The sequence below is a fragment of the Trichechus manatus genome, unplaced genomic scaffold (assembly GCF_000243295.1).
Source record: "Trichechus manatus latirostris isolate Lorelei unplaced genomic scaffold, TriManLat1.0 scaffold00048, whole genome shotgun sequence".
Taxonomy (NCBI): Eukaryota; Metazoa; Chordata; class Mammalia; order Sirenia; family Trichechidae; genus Trichechus; species Trichechus manatus.
In genome coordinates this window covers 16156923-16173218 of record NW_004443984.1, presented here as the reverse complement: position 1 = coordinate 16173218, position 16296 = coordinate 16156923, and the positions used below count along the sequence as shown (strand labels likewise).

General features: G+C 38.9%; 1 protein-coding gene across 1 annotated transcript in view; it reads left to right on the top strand.

Annotated features, from left to right (window-relative positions):
- The first annotated feature begins 9019 nt into the window (after positions 1 to 9019).
- The window catches only part of PRDM2 (PR/SET domain 2), a 48098-nt gene continuing 40821 nt past the window's right edge, over positions 9020 to 16296 (top strand). The window contains exon 1 of the mRNA XM_023732170.1: positions 9020 to 9086. The gene's annotated coding sequence lies outside the window, so the exon portion shown is untranslated. The remainder of the gene's footprint in view (positions 9087 to 16296) is intronic.

Sequence of the window (16296 nt, the reverse complement as noted above, 5' to 3'; positions counted from 1 at the left end):
GAAGGGAAGGACAGCACACACTACAGGGGAAGTCAGCACAACCGGACTAAACCAAAGCTAAGAAGTTTCCTGAATACAATCAAATACTTTGAGAGACAGAGTAGCAGGGGTAGGGATCTGGGGACCATGCTTTCAGGGGACATCTAAGTCAATTGGCATAACAAAGCTTATTAAGAAAATGTTCTGCATCCTACGTTGGTGAGTGGCATATGGGGTCTTAAAAGCTTGCAAGTGACCATCTAAGATGCATCAATTGGTCCCAACCACCTGGAGTAGAGGAGAACGAAGAACACCAAAGACACAAAGAAAGTATTAGCCCAAGAGACAGAAAGGGCCCCATAAACCAGAGACTTCATCAGCCTGAGACCAGAACTAGATGGTGCCCAGCTACCACCAATGACCCTCCCAGAGAGGGAACACAACAGAGAGTCCCTGATGGAGCAGCAGAAAGATGGGGTGCAGAACTCAAATTCTGGTAAGACCAGACTTAATGGTCTGACTGAGACTGGAGGTACCCTAGAAAGCATGGCCTCTGGACTCTTAATCAGCCCAGAACTAAAACAGTTTCCGAGGCCAACTCTTCAAACAGGGATTGGACTGGACTGTGGGACATAAAGTGATACTCGTGAAGAGTGTGCTTCTTAGGTAGATACAAGAGACCAAAGGGGCAGCTTCTGTCTAGAGGTGAGATGAGAAGGCAGAGAGGGTCAGGAGCTGGTTGAATGGACATGGGGAATTGGCCGGAAAGGAGGAGCGTGCTGTCGCAGAATGGGGTGAGCAATTAGGGTCACATGACAATGTATGTATAAGATTTTGTATGGGAAACTAACTTGAAATGTAAACTTCATTTAACTACGACAATAAAAAACAAAAACAAAAAGTTGGTGGTTTGAATCCACTCAGAGGTACCTTGGAAGAAAGGCCTGGTGATCTATTTCTGAAAGATCACAGCTGCTGAAAAACCTATGGAGCAGTTTTACTCTGACACACATGGGTCACCATGACTTGGAATTGACTCGATGGCGACTGGGTTTTTATTGGTTCCCAAACATATTAATTTGTACTCAGATTGGCAACTTGGCCGTGCAAAAGAATTCTCTTTGGGAGATTGTTTATTCACACATTCAACCCCTGCTTGTTAGGCTTTTACTATGCTTGGCGCTGTCTTAAGTTCTGGAGCACTGAGCTTGGCATATGATATTTGTGGTATTATATCGTTTCTGGCAGTACCTCATGGAGATTGTTGTTTGGGGGAAAGACCCTATTGCTAGAAATTGAACAAGCTACAACACCAGAGAAATAAGGATATGAAAAGGAGTCTCTGGTGGTATAGATAAACTAGGGCCACTGAACTGGGATCTTGGGCCTCCAACTGTCTCCATAGTTAATGTGTTAGCACCCTCGGTTACATGCAGTGGAGAAGGAAGTACAGAGAACAGCCAAAGGAAATGGCTTCATTACTGTAAATGTAACTTTGAGTGAATGCAAGACTTCTCTCACCATGAGAATTGGTACACCATGAGGAGGTTGCATTATTGCCCTGTCTTAATTCATGGCAGTGATTTCTGCCAAAGTAAGTTGGTTATTGCAAGTTGAGATTGGTCCTTGTTGGCAGATACTTGAGGATTTGAATAATGATATGTTTACATTAATTGCATGAGGATTTTTTTATTTTTTAATTTACAAACTTGAATTAATACTTGCACAGTGTCATGGATTGAATTATGTCCCCCCAAAAATGTGTGTATCGATTTTGCTGGGTCATGATTCCCAGTACTGTATGATTGTCTACCATTTTATTATCTGATGTGATTTCCCTATGTGTTGTAAATGCTGTCACTGTGATGTAATAAGATGGATTAGCAGCAGTTACATTGATGAGGTCTATGGGATTGGATAGTGTCTTGAGCCAGTTTCTTTTGAGATGTAGAGGAGAGAAGCAAGCAGAAAGACATAGGGACCTCATACCACCAAGAAAGCAGTGCCAGGAGCAGAGCACGTCCTTTGGACCCGAGATTCCTGTGTGGAGAAGCTCCTAGTCCAAGGGAAGACTGATAACAAGGACGTTTCTCTGGAGCTGACAGAGATAGAAGGCCTTCGCCTGGAGCCAGCACCCTGAATTTGGACTTGTAGCCTACTAGACTGTGAGATAATAAATTTCTCTTTGTTAAAGCCATCCACTTGTGGTATTTCTGTTAGAGCAGCACTACGTAACTTAAGACACACAGTTTAACAAATCAATGGTAAGAAAGGACATAAGTTAAAACCCCACCCCCATTTACTGAGTAATATGTTTAATGGTTTGGTTTGTTCTTTGCAAATCTTTCTAAATATGTCATGAAAATTCAATTTTGAGTGTTTACGAAATTTTGGATTTAGACTATTTTATGACTATTTCAAACCGACTGGATTAAATCAAATGGAAACTGAATGGTATGAAAATTGCATTCTAGTTGACAGTGAGTTTATACCCAGTTCTGTTTAGTGGTAAAGGCAGAGAAGAGGTAGGAACCTACATTACTTCGGAGAGGTTAGGAATGGGGAAGAGGGGTTTAGAAAGAGGAAGAAGAGAATGGTAAATTGAGAACCCCTCTCAGTAGGACAAGAGTACGGTGGCCCTGTCCCCTTTCCTACCTGCGTGTCTGTTTTATTTTGGCATACGAGTGAATGAGAGGACCAGGTTTGCATCCTGGCTCTGAGTTTTAGTGGCTCCATGATTCTGGTAGTTACTAACCTCTCAAGTTTCCTCATTTATAAAAGAGGCTTAATATTTTATAGAGTTCTTATAAAGGTTAAATACAATATCATGTAAAGCATCTAGCCCTATGCCTGGTATATGGGTACTTTTTTCTTCAGTTTTTCCTCTCCAAATACCAAAACCAAACCAAACCCATTGCCGTTGAGTCAGTTCTGACTCATAGTGACCTTGTAGCACAGAGTAGAACTGCCCCATAGGGTTTCCAAGTAATGGCTGGCGGATTTGAACTGCTGGCCTTTTGGTTAGCAGCCTACCTGTTAACCACTATGCCACTAGGGAGTTTCAATTTGAATGTTAGTTAACTTGTAAAAAAAAAAAAAAAGAAAAATTAAAAACAGTCATGATCAGGTACCCTTGCCTTATTGAAAGGGACTGTTGTATAGATCGGATCATGAATAATCAGTGATTATATGGGAGTATTTCTCTTTGAAGGAGCCCTGGTGGTGCAAGTGGTTAAAGCCCTTGGCTGCTAATTGAAAGGTTGATATTTCGAACCCACCAGCTGCTCCAAGGGAGAAAGATGTGACAGTCTGCTTCCATAAAGATTTACAGCCTTGGAAACCCTATGTTACAGTTCTACTCTAGCCTGTAGGGCCACTGTGAGTCGGAATTGACTCAACAGCAATGGGATGGATGGATAGATGGATTTCTCTTTGGGATTAAGTTAGCTGAGTATGTGTTGGTCATTATAAAGACTTATTACATGGCAGTTGTTGGGTTTGAGCTTGGGTGGAAGTTTTACGTCCCTTTGTGTTGTCTTTGTCTGAAACAAAGGGATTCTGGTTGGTTCTCCAGTGTCTTTCCACCACCCTAGCCTAATGGTTTGTGGCATTTTTGAGTCTAGTAATTTGTAATTACATTAAGCAAAATTCTGTCACATTTTGGAGATTAGGTTGTGTGCATCAGTCATTGAAACTAAATTCGATTGGAAACCAAAGTTTGACCAACTAAGATAGGAATCATATAACAACAGATTTTCATCCCAGATCCTAATTATAAAGTTACACTCTCAATATAAATAAGAAAGCAACATTTTTTAAATTCCTGATCATTAAAACTTTGGGATACCCATACACATATTATTGGAATATATTATATATATATGTATCTCCATATATGTGTATGCCTATTATTATTTTAGTTTAGGATTCAGCAGACCTTGGCTAACTCCATCCAAACTTAGGTTTTCATTTAAAAGACTAACTTGCTGTCCCTATCTCACCTCCCTTTCTTGCTGTATTAAAAAAAGACAAACCAAACCCGTTGCTATCGAGTTGATTCTGACTCATGGTGATCCTATTGGACAGAGTAGAACTGCCCCATAAGGTTTCCAAGGCTGTGATCTTTATGGAAGCAGGCGTCCTCATTTTCTCCTGTGTAGTGGCTGGTGGGTTCAAACCACCAACCTTTCAGTTAGCAGACGAGTGCTTAACCACTGCACCACTAGGGCTTCTTTTCTTGTTACATAACCAAAAAAAAAACCCACTGCCATTGAGTTGATTCCAACTCATAGTCACCCTATAGGACAGAGCAGAACTGCCCCAGAGGGTTTCCACAGCTGTAAATGTTTACAGAAGCAGACTGTCACATCTTTCTCCTATATAACAACAAAAAAACAAACAACTCATTGCCATTAAGTAGATTCCGACTCATAGCGACCCTATAGGACAGAGTAGAACTGCCCCATAGAGATAGTTCCAAGGAGCGGCTGGTGGATTTGAACTGCTCACCTTTTGGTTGGCAGATGTAGTTCTTAACCACTGTACTACCAGGGCTCCATATATAGATAATACTAAATCAAGGGAGAAAAAGTAGAAAATTCAGATAAACAAAGGAAAGAAAATAAAAATTATGGATAATCTCACTTTTCAGAGAAAACCTTGTTAACATTTTTGTGTATTTAGTTGGAGATTATTTTTATCTTATGTTCATATGTTTAAAAACAAAATGGTATCATATAATGCATACTTTCCATAATGGCTTTTTAGTCATCAATGTGTTGTGAATATATTTTGTGTCAATAAATGTATTTCTGTATCTGTTTATCTTTGTTCTCTTCTAATTACAGAAATAATGTGTTTATTGCAGAAAGTCTTAAAGAATACAAAAATATCTAACAGAAAATGAAAGTTCTCACATAATCCTATTAATCATTTATACAACAGTATTTTTTAATGTTTGCTTAGTATCCCATTATATGGATAAACTATAATTTACTGAATTAATTCTATATAGTTTTCCATTTATCAATGAATTGGCAACAGTCTGTAGTAAACCATAATGGTATGAGCATCATTGTACATGCATCTTGGTGTAATTGCCCAGTTAGCTCATTAGAATAATTCCTTTAAGAGTATATGCTGTTTAAAGCATATGTACATTTTTACATTTTTTAAGTTAGGTACTGCTAAATTCATCCAAAAAAATTACACCTACTCCTCACTTATCGACTATCTTGTTATCTGACATTTCCCATTTACAACAATAGTAAAAAAAATACTATCTGACTGTTTTGCACATTAATGACTTACATCTGTCAGTAACGAATGCTGTGGTGTGAGGTGAGAGTAACCTTGGCCGTGATGCTTAAGGTTATGTGTCACCTTGGCTGGGCCATGATTCTCTGGTTTGGCATTTATGTTATGATGTAATTTGGCAGTTATGTAATGATGTAGTCATCCTCCATTTTGTCATCTGTTGCGATCAGTCTTGTCTTTGGCAGCTAACCGTGTTGATATGAGGAGTGGGTGCATACCAGTTTGTTCTCTGATTGGCGGTGTTGGGGAAATGCATGTTTTCCCACACCCTTTCCAGCCCTGGTAATTTTTTTTTCCCCTTAAGAAAAAATTTCCAGTTTGATAGATAGGGTCACTGTGAGTCAGAATCAACTTGACAGCAACGAGTTTGGTTTAGGTTTTTTTGGTATTGACCTGGAGAGCCAGCAAGGTCCGGCACAGCCCGTGTTGTGATCCCCAGGCAGGCAGTAAGCTCTTGATGCCTCTCTCTTGCTGCCTTCGTTACCTCTGCGGGCCTTTCCCAGCACCATATCTGTGCTCTCTCAGCATTCCCATCCATCTCTTTAGCTGTGTCATTATGTGGGACTCTGCAGTCAATATTACAAATTAAAACAAGACTTTTTACCCCTGAGCCCAGTGACAGTTTATATCCAAAGGGGCAAGATGAGAAAATTCCTGTGTGTGTCAGGAAAAAGTAATAAATACAGACTGACAATGTTTAAGGACCATCTACTCTATTTTCCTTATTTTACCAGGCTAGTAAATGTGATAAAAAATATTTTTAAGCATTTTAAACTAAAGCAGCTTATATTATTTTGGTGTGTTGAGTTTAAATTTTACATTATGCTGCTGTTTCTTCATAACACACAGTTTGTGGGCTACTCTTTGTTTTGAAGGGGGAGGAGTTTGTGTGTGTGTGTGTATACATGTATAGATACGTATTTTTATCTGTATAGATATGTAAGAGCTGCAAGTATGTGTGTCAGTGAGGTTGAAATGGAGTCTAATGTGACATGGATAACCTTTCTTTAGAATGTGCAAATAGAATGGTCTTTTAGTAGACAACCAATTTTTGAATAAATTCACTAGGGACACTTATATGACAGTGAAAATATTTTCCTTGGTGCTTATGATGATTAGATAAAGTAACTGCAGAGCACCTTCTAGTATGGTGTATGTGACATAGTGTTGTTGTTAGTTGCTGTTGGGTCATCTTTGACTCATGGTGACCCCATGTATTCTGCTCCATAGAATTTTCTTGACTGTAATCTGTACGGAAGCAGATTGCCAGACCTATCTTTCGTGGTACCGCTGGGTGGGTTTGAACTGCCTACCTTTATGTTGGCAGTCGAGCACAAGCTTGTTGTGCCAGTGGTTGTAGTTGTACATTTGTGTGTAATAATATCCTTTTATTCATTCCATAGTTACTTATCGAGAGCTTGCTATATGCCAGGCATTGGTTCCAGGTATGGGAAGTCCAGGCTGTCCCCGGATTCAAATGAGTTCTGTTCCTAAGTTTGTCTTTCAGTTGAATTTGTATGTCAGTTGGAACAATTAAGTACGGTTCGTATATAACATCAGTTAGTCAGATTTTTGTCTTGGTATATAGTGTACCTTTCTATGCATAAAAAACATTAAAGAAACATTTCCAGATACACTAAAACATCTTTAACATAATACAGTAATAATAATAATAATGTTTTGATGCATGTCACAAAGTAGGTCATGTTTGTTATTATGAACCACTGTATCTACCTCAAATTTTTAATATAATAGGCTTTACGGGGGTTGGTTCGTAACTACCGATTGTACGTAAGTTGGACATTTGTAACCTGGGGACTGCTTGTACTGCAGTGAATTAAAAGGCCACAATGTCTTTTCATGGAGTTAATACTCTGGGGGAGGGTGCGGGGAGCAACCACTGAACAAAATAAGTAAGTAGGTGATTCGTACATTGGAAGAGCACAAGTGCTGTGAAGAAAAATAAAGCAGGGATAGGGGAGTGCTGATGAGAAGAGAAGAGGTTGCAACTTTAATTTGGATGGTCAAGGAAGGCATGGCTGATGAGCAGAGGTCACGCAGATCTGGGTTTAATTTAAGGCCCATCTGTGCTACTTACTGGAGCCCTGGTGGCACAGTGGTTAAGAGCTCAGGCTTCTAACCAGAAGGTCGGCAGTTCCAGTCCACCAGCCACTCCTTGGAAACCCCGTGGGGCAGTTCTACTCTGTCTTGTAGGGTTGCTATGAGTCAGAATCGACTAGACGGTAATGGGTTTGGTTTTTCGGTTTGTGCTGCTTACTAACTAGGTGGTTTGGGGAAAGTTATTAACTTTTGAGTCTCAGTTTCCACAAAGAGAGAGAATAATAAACTTGCTGTGTAGGGTTGAACAGAATAATATGTAAAGCATGTAGCATTATGCCTGACATGGAATTCCCAACAAGAAGAAAGTACTTTCAGTACCCAGGAAGGTGGAATTTGCACACCAGCAGTCACATGCCTAGAAGAGCAGAGTCCTCCCCATCAGCTGGGGCGTGGTAGCTTTGTTCCTGAAGGAAAGGTGCAGTAAAGAAAGGTGTTGGATGTGGGTAGGAGAGAAGAGGGAATGAATGAGGGGAGCCTTGGTTATGTGTGTGGGGAAGAAATGGAAACATCTAAACTCTTTCCTTTGTTCCTAAAGAGAAAGTAAAAAGAATCATTTCTTTTGCTCAACAGGTCCTTCACCAGTTGATTCTGCAGTTCTATTTCAGGGCCCAGTCAAGTGTTTTACAGTCTAGTTTTGGGGAAATAGACATGTATGTGTATACATGTATCTGTAAAGATAAAGTTAAAAATCATTGCTAAATAGATTTTAAAATGAAGGAAAGATAAGTGCTGTAAGTATCTGGGAAGAATAGCTGGCAGAGCATGGATGATCAGGGGAAGTTTCTTGCAAGAGTAGATTTGATTTGACTCCTGGAAGGGGGGTTAAGTTTTGGGGTTTTTTTTTTTTTCTTGGAGGGCAGATATTTCCCAGAGTACATTCCATGGCACCTTATTCCCTGAGGGATGCTCTAGATAGAGAAAGTTTTAAGGGTCAGCTAAGTTTGTAAAAGCATCACACTCTACCGCCCAAGTGTAGGTTTTTTGGAGGTTGAATGCTTGTTAACTCACTAAAGGCTCCTGTGAACTCTACATTACGGACCTCTGAACTGTGCCAGCCCAGCATGCCTAGGCTCCAGGCCTCAGCTTCTGTAACAACCCGTAAAGTTTGTGGAATTTAGGTACTGCAGAACACTGGTGTAAGCTGTATTTTTCTCTTTTAAGTTACACTTTAGGGAATATAGTTGCTATTTGTCTTTGCATATGCATTTGCAAAGCTTTTGAAGATCATTAATCACTTTAAGTATAGCTCTTTAACATTAGGGAAAAAATTACTTCAGTAAGCTAAAATGGAAAAATAATGAGAATTACATAGTTTTGGATCTCAGTTTTCATCTTGTATTTTTCTTTTCTCTGTTGCTTATTTATATTGTTTCTGTGAAATGCTTTATAGACTATTTGCATATGATGACAATGGTTAAGTCTTCAAAGTTGAGAATGGAAACGTTTTTAAGATACTCCTATTTTAACAAAGGTTTTTTTTTTTTTTCTTTTCTTTTCTTTTTTCCCCATGCCCTTAGGTATATTACCCCAATTTGGGATGGATGTGCATTGATGCCACTGATCCAGAGAAGGGGAACTGGCTGCGATATGTGAACTGGGCTTGCTCAGGAGAAGAGCAAAATTTGTTTCCACTGGAAATCAACAGGGCCATTTACTACAAAACTTTAAAGGTAACTGTTAGAATTAGTCTACTGTTAGTTATTCTGCATGTGTTTTTCAAAATGCTGTCCTTAAATAGTCTTAACTGACAATAACAAGTTTGCAGACCTTGAAAGTGTTCTATTTAACGTGATTCAGCTCAAGTGTTCACACACGCAAGGCTCTGTGCTTTAAATACATGGTTGCCACTGCCTTGTGTGTTAGTGAACCAAAGCATGAAGATTGTGTTAAGTAATTACAGACTGCATCTTCATAGACACTGATGAGTTAAGCCTGTGGCAGCTGCTTCTCTCCTCTTCAGATGCAGAAGCATTGGGAACTGTCCGACTGGCAGGTTTATCCAACTGTAAGACGTTCTCCGTGGCTATGGTGGGTACACGTTAAGCTGAAAACACACTCTTTAGTCTTCAGTGTATACGTAGCCTTGGATTAGCCTTTCTTTTCCCTAATTTTTATTGAGAATAGAAACTAAACAGGACATATTTCTTCCTTCTGCCACATTTTTATTTCGAGACATGCATTGTTGAGATAAAAAGATGAGGAGGGTCATTTTTTCAGGGTTTGCAGTGAGGTCAGAGGTCACTGAACACATTCAGGAAAGTGTCAGGGAAGCATTGAGTGTTGCTGCATTTCTGCGGCATGCAAGATCACGTCTGTCTGCCTCATTCTCCAGAGCTGTGTTCTCTTGGACAACAAACCTGCAGTCATCAATACACGGGAATGTTCTCAAGCCGGAACTCTGAGGCTCTAAAGGCAGGTGCTATTGCTTTGTGAAATAGATATGTTTGCCAAAATTGCTGTAAGGCAAATTTCTCTTTATTCACTGTCTTCCATGAAAATGCCGTAGATTAGGGGACAGCCCATGAAAAAATTATCTTCATAGAGTGAAAATTTTTGATGAGCGTCTTAGTTATCTAGTGCTGCTGCTATACAGCAACGTGTAAAAGAAATTGACATAGTGATGCTTATGAAAATACCCAATGTCCAGAGGCAGCGACTGGCAAACAAACGTAGAAGGCATGTGTTATTTGTGTAAAAATATAGTATATCCACTTTCTTGCTGCCAACCCCTGTAGGAATTAATTTTTTGTGATACTTTCTCGTTTAAAAGTCTATAGCTTTGTTTCCTATTTTCTTTCTGTTGGCTTGTGATAGCATGTTTTTCTAGTAGGTATTACTGTCCAATTTTGTTACACTGGAGTTTGAAATTTGATTCCAAATTTGGTTCCAGAAATCATTCTGTTTCTGAAATTTATTTAAAGTGAGAGATACATCGGTTGGACCAGTGAGGTAGAATCCTGTTGGAGCTGTAGTACCAGCTAGGGCATGAATACAAGTGAATCAAGGTAGTAGGAGTAAGGTCCGAAGGGAGAGTGAGCCCAGGGACATATTAGGACACTTACAGTTACTTCATTAGACTTCAAGTTAAAATGTGTTCATTTCTCATAGCAGAGTTACAGGAACATTGAGAAGCAATATAGAATGGTGGTTAGGAGAATCAACTCTAAAGCCAGGTTGCCTGGGTTGAATCCTGGCTTGTGTGTGACGCTAGGCAAGTCTGCTTGCTTACTACAAGTCTACTTTGTGACTTTTTGGTGTGGTGAAGAGTGGGGACTCAAGGCAGACTGCCTTGTGAGCAAATTTTGGCTTCTAGATGCGTGACCGTGGGAAGTTACTCTGTCTCTTAATTTTCTCATCTGTAAAAATGGAGTTAAGAGTAGTACTAATTTATACAGAGTTGGTGTAAAGATTAAATAAGTCAATATAAGGTCCTTTGTACAGTTCCTAGTCCAGTGTAAGCACTCAATGTATTAACTAGCTGTACTATTATTTTTACTTGTCTTTGTCCAACATAACGTTTTTTTTTTTTAATTTATTATGTTTTTCGTGGAAGTTTACATGGGAAATTAGATTCTCATTTAACAATTTCAGTACATATTATTCAGTGTGGTTACATTCCTCACAATACATTAGCATTGTTGTTATTTCCATTTTGTTTGTTCTGTTTCCATTAATCTAGCTTCCCTGTCCCCTTTAGCCTTCTCATCTTTGGTCTAGGGTAAATATTAACCACTTGGTTTCATCTAGATGATTATTTTGAGGAGCACAGTACTCAGGGGTGGTATTATTTATTTTATGGGCCAGTCTCTCATTTGGCTGAAAGGTGACCCCTGGGAGTGATTTGAGTTAAAATTTTTAAAGAGTATCTCAGGGCAATAGTCTGTGTGGTTCCTCCAGTCTCCACCAAAATGACACAGTTTTGATCTTTACAGACCTCCTTCTATCATTACCACTGATGTTATCTCAAGTATGCACAAGTCCTTCTAGATTCATTGTAAGAGATTATCTCACTGTCTTCTTCTAGGCCAGGCTTTCTGTGGGTGGTAGTGGGGGTGGTTAGATGCCGTCAGGTTGGTTCCAACTCATAGCGACTCTGTGTACAACAGAACGAAACAGTGCCTGTTCCTGTACCATCCTCACAATTGTTGCCTGAGCCCATTGTTGCAGCCACTGTGTCAGTCCATGTCGTTGAGGGTCTTTTATGGGTTAGGTTTTGTAAATATATTATGTGTGATGTTCTCTGAGCTTTGTATTGCCTTCTCAACTATCACCCAGATAATTGGGAAATCTCAACTCTGGTTTTGTTTGTACTGAAATATGATTAAAAATTATTTTAATTCACAACAGTTAACTGTTAAGCCTGCTATCTATTCATTCCTCTATTCATTAGTTCAACAAATAATTTATTAAGGGTATACTCTGTACCAGGTACTCTCCGATACAAATAAACAGGACAGACAAGGCCTCTGGTCTTGTGGAGCTTCTATTTTATGGGGGAGGCAGATAATAAACAAGTAAATAAGGAAAGAAAATTTTTGATAATGATAAGTGCTTTGAAGACAGTAAAATGTGATAGCTAATCACTAGGTAGGGGAAGGGCTGCTTTAGCTCTGGTGGGTCAGGGGAGGGCTTTCTGAGGACAGATGTTTGAATCCCACCCCGGGATGAGAAGGAACGGGCCACCCAAAGATCTGTGGGAAGAGCAGTCCAGGAAGAGGGAACTGTAGCAGTAGAGAACGTGAAGTAGGAATAAGCTAGATTTTTTTTCTTGTTTAAAACTTTTTCTTTTGAAATAATTATTCAGAAAAGTGCAAAAAAAAAAAAAAAGGTACAGGGAGGTCCCATGCACCCTGCACCCAGTTTCCCGAGTGGAAACATCTTGCACAACTACAATAGTTGTTGTTAGTTGCCGTCAGTTCTTTTTTTTTTATTGTTGTAGTTTAAGTGAAAGTTTACAATTTAAGTCTCTCATACAAAAATTTATACATACATTGTTACGTGACCCTAATTGCTCTCCCTATACTGTGACAGCGCACTCCTCCTTTCCACCCCTGATTTCCCGTGTCCATTCAACCAGCTCCTAACCCTTTCTGCCTTCTCATCTCACCTCTGGATAGAAGCTGCCCATTTAGTCTCATATATCTACTTGAGATAAGAAACACACTCTTTGTGAGTATTATTTTATGTCCTACGGTCCAGTCCAATCTTTGTCTGAAGAGTTGGCCTCAGGAATTGTTTTAGTTCTGGGTTGACAGTCCGGGGGCCATGCTTTCTGGGGTTCCTCCAGTCTCAGACCATTAAGTCTGGTCTTTTTACTAGAATTTTGAGTTCTACATCCTGCCCTTCCCCCTCTCCATCAGGGACTCTCTGTTGTGTTCCCTGTCAGGGCGGGTCATTGGTGGTAGCTGGGTGTCTTTGGTGTTCTTCATTCTCCTTTACTCTAGGTGGTTGGGACCAATCGATGCATCTTAGATGGCCAGTAAGCTAGATTTTTTTGTTTTTGTTTTTAAAGGAATTGGAAAACGCCAGTGTGGCAGGAGCCAGCAATGGTAGGAGGTGAGGCTGGGGAGGTGAGCAGAGGCCAATCATGTGTGATTCGCCCATAGGGAGAAGTATGGGCTTTTGTTTTAAGTTGAGTTAACCCATTTGAGAGTTTAGGCAAAGGGCTGATCTATGACTTCTAGGATTGTGCTGGCTGCTGTGTGGGGAATAGATTGTAGGGTGGGTAAGAGTGGGCATACTTTGTGTGGTCATTTGGTGTGTTCTAATAATTCTGAAGCATTTCTTTCATTTTGACTTAGTGTCAGGGAATACTGTTAGAACCCTTGCTTCTTCCTAATTGGTCTGGTAAAATATATATAAAATGTTTATATATATAGATAATTAGAGGAGAGAGTATGCTTGGTTTTATAAAGCTTATCAGAACCCAAAGGAGAAGTTGAAAGAGTTTAAAGTATTTTCTTGTTGTTTTTACTTTCTTTTTTTTAACATCAAGATATGATGTTATATTAAAAAAAAAGAGGTTGCTTGGTCTTTTGACTTTTTTAAAATATGCATTTATGTTTCCTGAGTTTAAATAGTTTTTCTTTTCTTCTGAAGTTTGATTCAAGAATGTTTAAAAGTGCTAAGCAGTACAGAAAAGAACAATAATACAGTACAGAAGAAAACAATCATTGATTTAAAAAATATATTATTTTCCTCTTCATAAAGGCGTGTTTGTGTAGCTGTTTTTTAACATAAAGTTGGGAAATATATAGCTCAGTTAATACAGTTATCATCGCACTTGGTCAATTTTGAAAGTTGTTCAACAGCTAACAAATCAGGTTGCTCTTAATGTAGCTATCCACCAACCTATTAGCGGTCTAAAAATTTTATATTAGATTTGAGGTAGAAACGGATTCTGGCATGTATTTATATTGTGTGCTTTACAACAACAAAAGGGTAATTTAGGAAATGAATGCTCTCTTAAGCAAAGAGTTTGTGTTGATATTTTATTTCACCAAACTGCTAGTACAGTTCGCGCTCTACAGAAGACTGCAGCGGAATGAACATGGAAGCTTAAACTTTCATTCCTGGTGGTCTCTTAAAAACGTGAAGTGGTGTCTTCTAGCCATCGTTCTGGTTATGCTGTATGGGTTAGAAATATATTGTGAGTAAATTTTTCTTTATGTTTCCCTTCCATGTTCTTTTTCACTTTGGTTTTATTTAAAGCCTTACATATTTCTGAGAACCATAGTGATTTCAAATATTGATACCACCATTTCATAAATTTGTGACTTATAACAAAAAAAAAAGACACAAGCTATATGCTTGGAACTTCCATCTAGAAGTAGTCTAATTTAAAAACAAAAACAAAAAAAGCCTGTTTCTTCAACAGAATCAGTTGAACTCCTCAGAGTGCCAAAAGGCATCTGTAATGGCTATTTTAACTCATTCCGATCTTATATATTAAATTAATTCATTATTATTATTTAATTTTGGTTTACGTTTCACTGATTCAGGAAGGAAGATAATACGTTAGTTCAAAGATAAGAAAATGGCAGGTTTTAGACATCCCGGGGGTGACGGGGAGCAAAGGAAACACTGGATGGTTCTTTTATTTTAAAGAATTTAGAATATTTTGAAATTTGGTGTGTGTATACGTATCTACACACACACACACACACACACACACAAACACACACACAGTGAGAGTTCTGCAGAGAATGAAACTAATATTTACTTTACAGGGTTTTGTCTAGACTAGAAGGTATGTTAAAGTGAGAAATACCTTGTTTCTATACTGATATCTTAGATGTAATTTTTCCTTCTTAAAGAAGGATAGTCTCAAAACCATAGTGTAATTATCAAAACCAGGAAGCTTAACTTTGAGACAAATATTATTAGCTAATCTATACACCTTATTCATATTTTGTCAATTGTTCCAACTACATCCTTCATTGGATAAGAAAATTCAGCTGCACTCAGTTATCTTGTCTCTTCTGTCTTCTTAGTTTGGAGACATTTGACATTTGTACCAGAAATCAAGATTATAACTTACATTTAGAAGGATATGTCTATAAATACCTCACCTATGTTATACACCTAAAGCATTAAATTTTTAACAGGCATATATGACAAGGTGAGTGGTGAGGACACAGAACACCGCCATACTGATTACTTACATTTCATCACCTTCTTAGTTTTGAAGCGTATAGGCCAGTTATTTTGTAGGATGTCCTGCACCTTGGGCTTGTCTGATGTTTCACCATAATTAAAGTCAGTTTATGCGTTTTGGGCAGAAGTAACCCTGTGTTCTTCTCTGTGCATCTTAGCAGAGGCACATGATACCTGTTGGTCTCATTATGAAGATACTTTTTTTCCCTTTGTAATTAACACTTGGGGGATCTATGAGACTATTGCAAATATTCTGTTATTCATCAAACTTTCACCTGCTAATTTTAGCATCCATTGATGATGTCTTGCCTGAATAAATAATTACTTTAATGATTACCAATGGTGATTTTTCAATTCCAGCATTTCTCTTTCATTGATTAGTTGTGATCTACTTTAAGAAAAGAATTTCCCTCTTATTTATTTACTCATTCATTCTTTCATATCAATATGGCCTCATGGATTCTTATTGTATTCAGCGGTTTTAGATGGAATTTTACTTGTATCGATACCTTGGAACTTTGTGAACAGATGAGTCATTGTGAGAGTAACAAGAAGCCATCTCCCCATATTCTATTTCGGGGTCTAATATTTTCATTCAGTATACTTCAGGAGCTTTTTCTAGATGTAGTCGGTATGGCGGTGGTCTGTGTCCTCACCACTCACCCTGCCGTATATGCCTGTTAAAAATTAATGTTTTAGGTGCATAATACAGGTGAGGTATTTGTAGACATATCCTTCTAAATGTAAATTATAATCGATGTCTAGTACAAATGTCAAAGCAGTGTACTCTTCCATCGCCCCTGAGCAGGCTGGTGGGAATGGGGAGATAATATGTTGGTAGGACCACTGCCTCCTCTTTTTGCATTTCTGGGGGATATAAATAGCAGTGTATTTATGACTGTGGGATGACATATAGTTCTTCCTTGTGAACCTGCTTAACTTGCTCTTGGAATGGAAACATGCGCTGGTAATTAGCATTCAGCACCTCTTTCCAGGCCGCCTGGTTCTTAATTATGCTTTAAATTTCTCACCAATTTAGGTTTCGTGGGCAAAACTGTTTCATGTTTTATTTTTTTCCTCTGCGTGGGAGGTCAGGAGGCTTTGAAAAGTAAGATTTGAGAGCATATGGCAGTTGTGAATTGAAAACCATCCGTCTTTAATCACATACGTGTCTGTCTGTGCGCGCACGCCCGGCCACCGGGGCCCCCAGTGGAATCGGGGCGC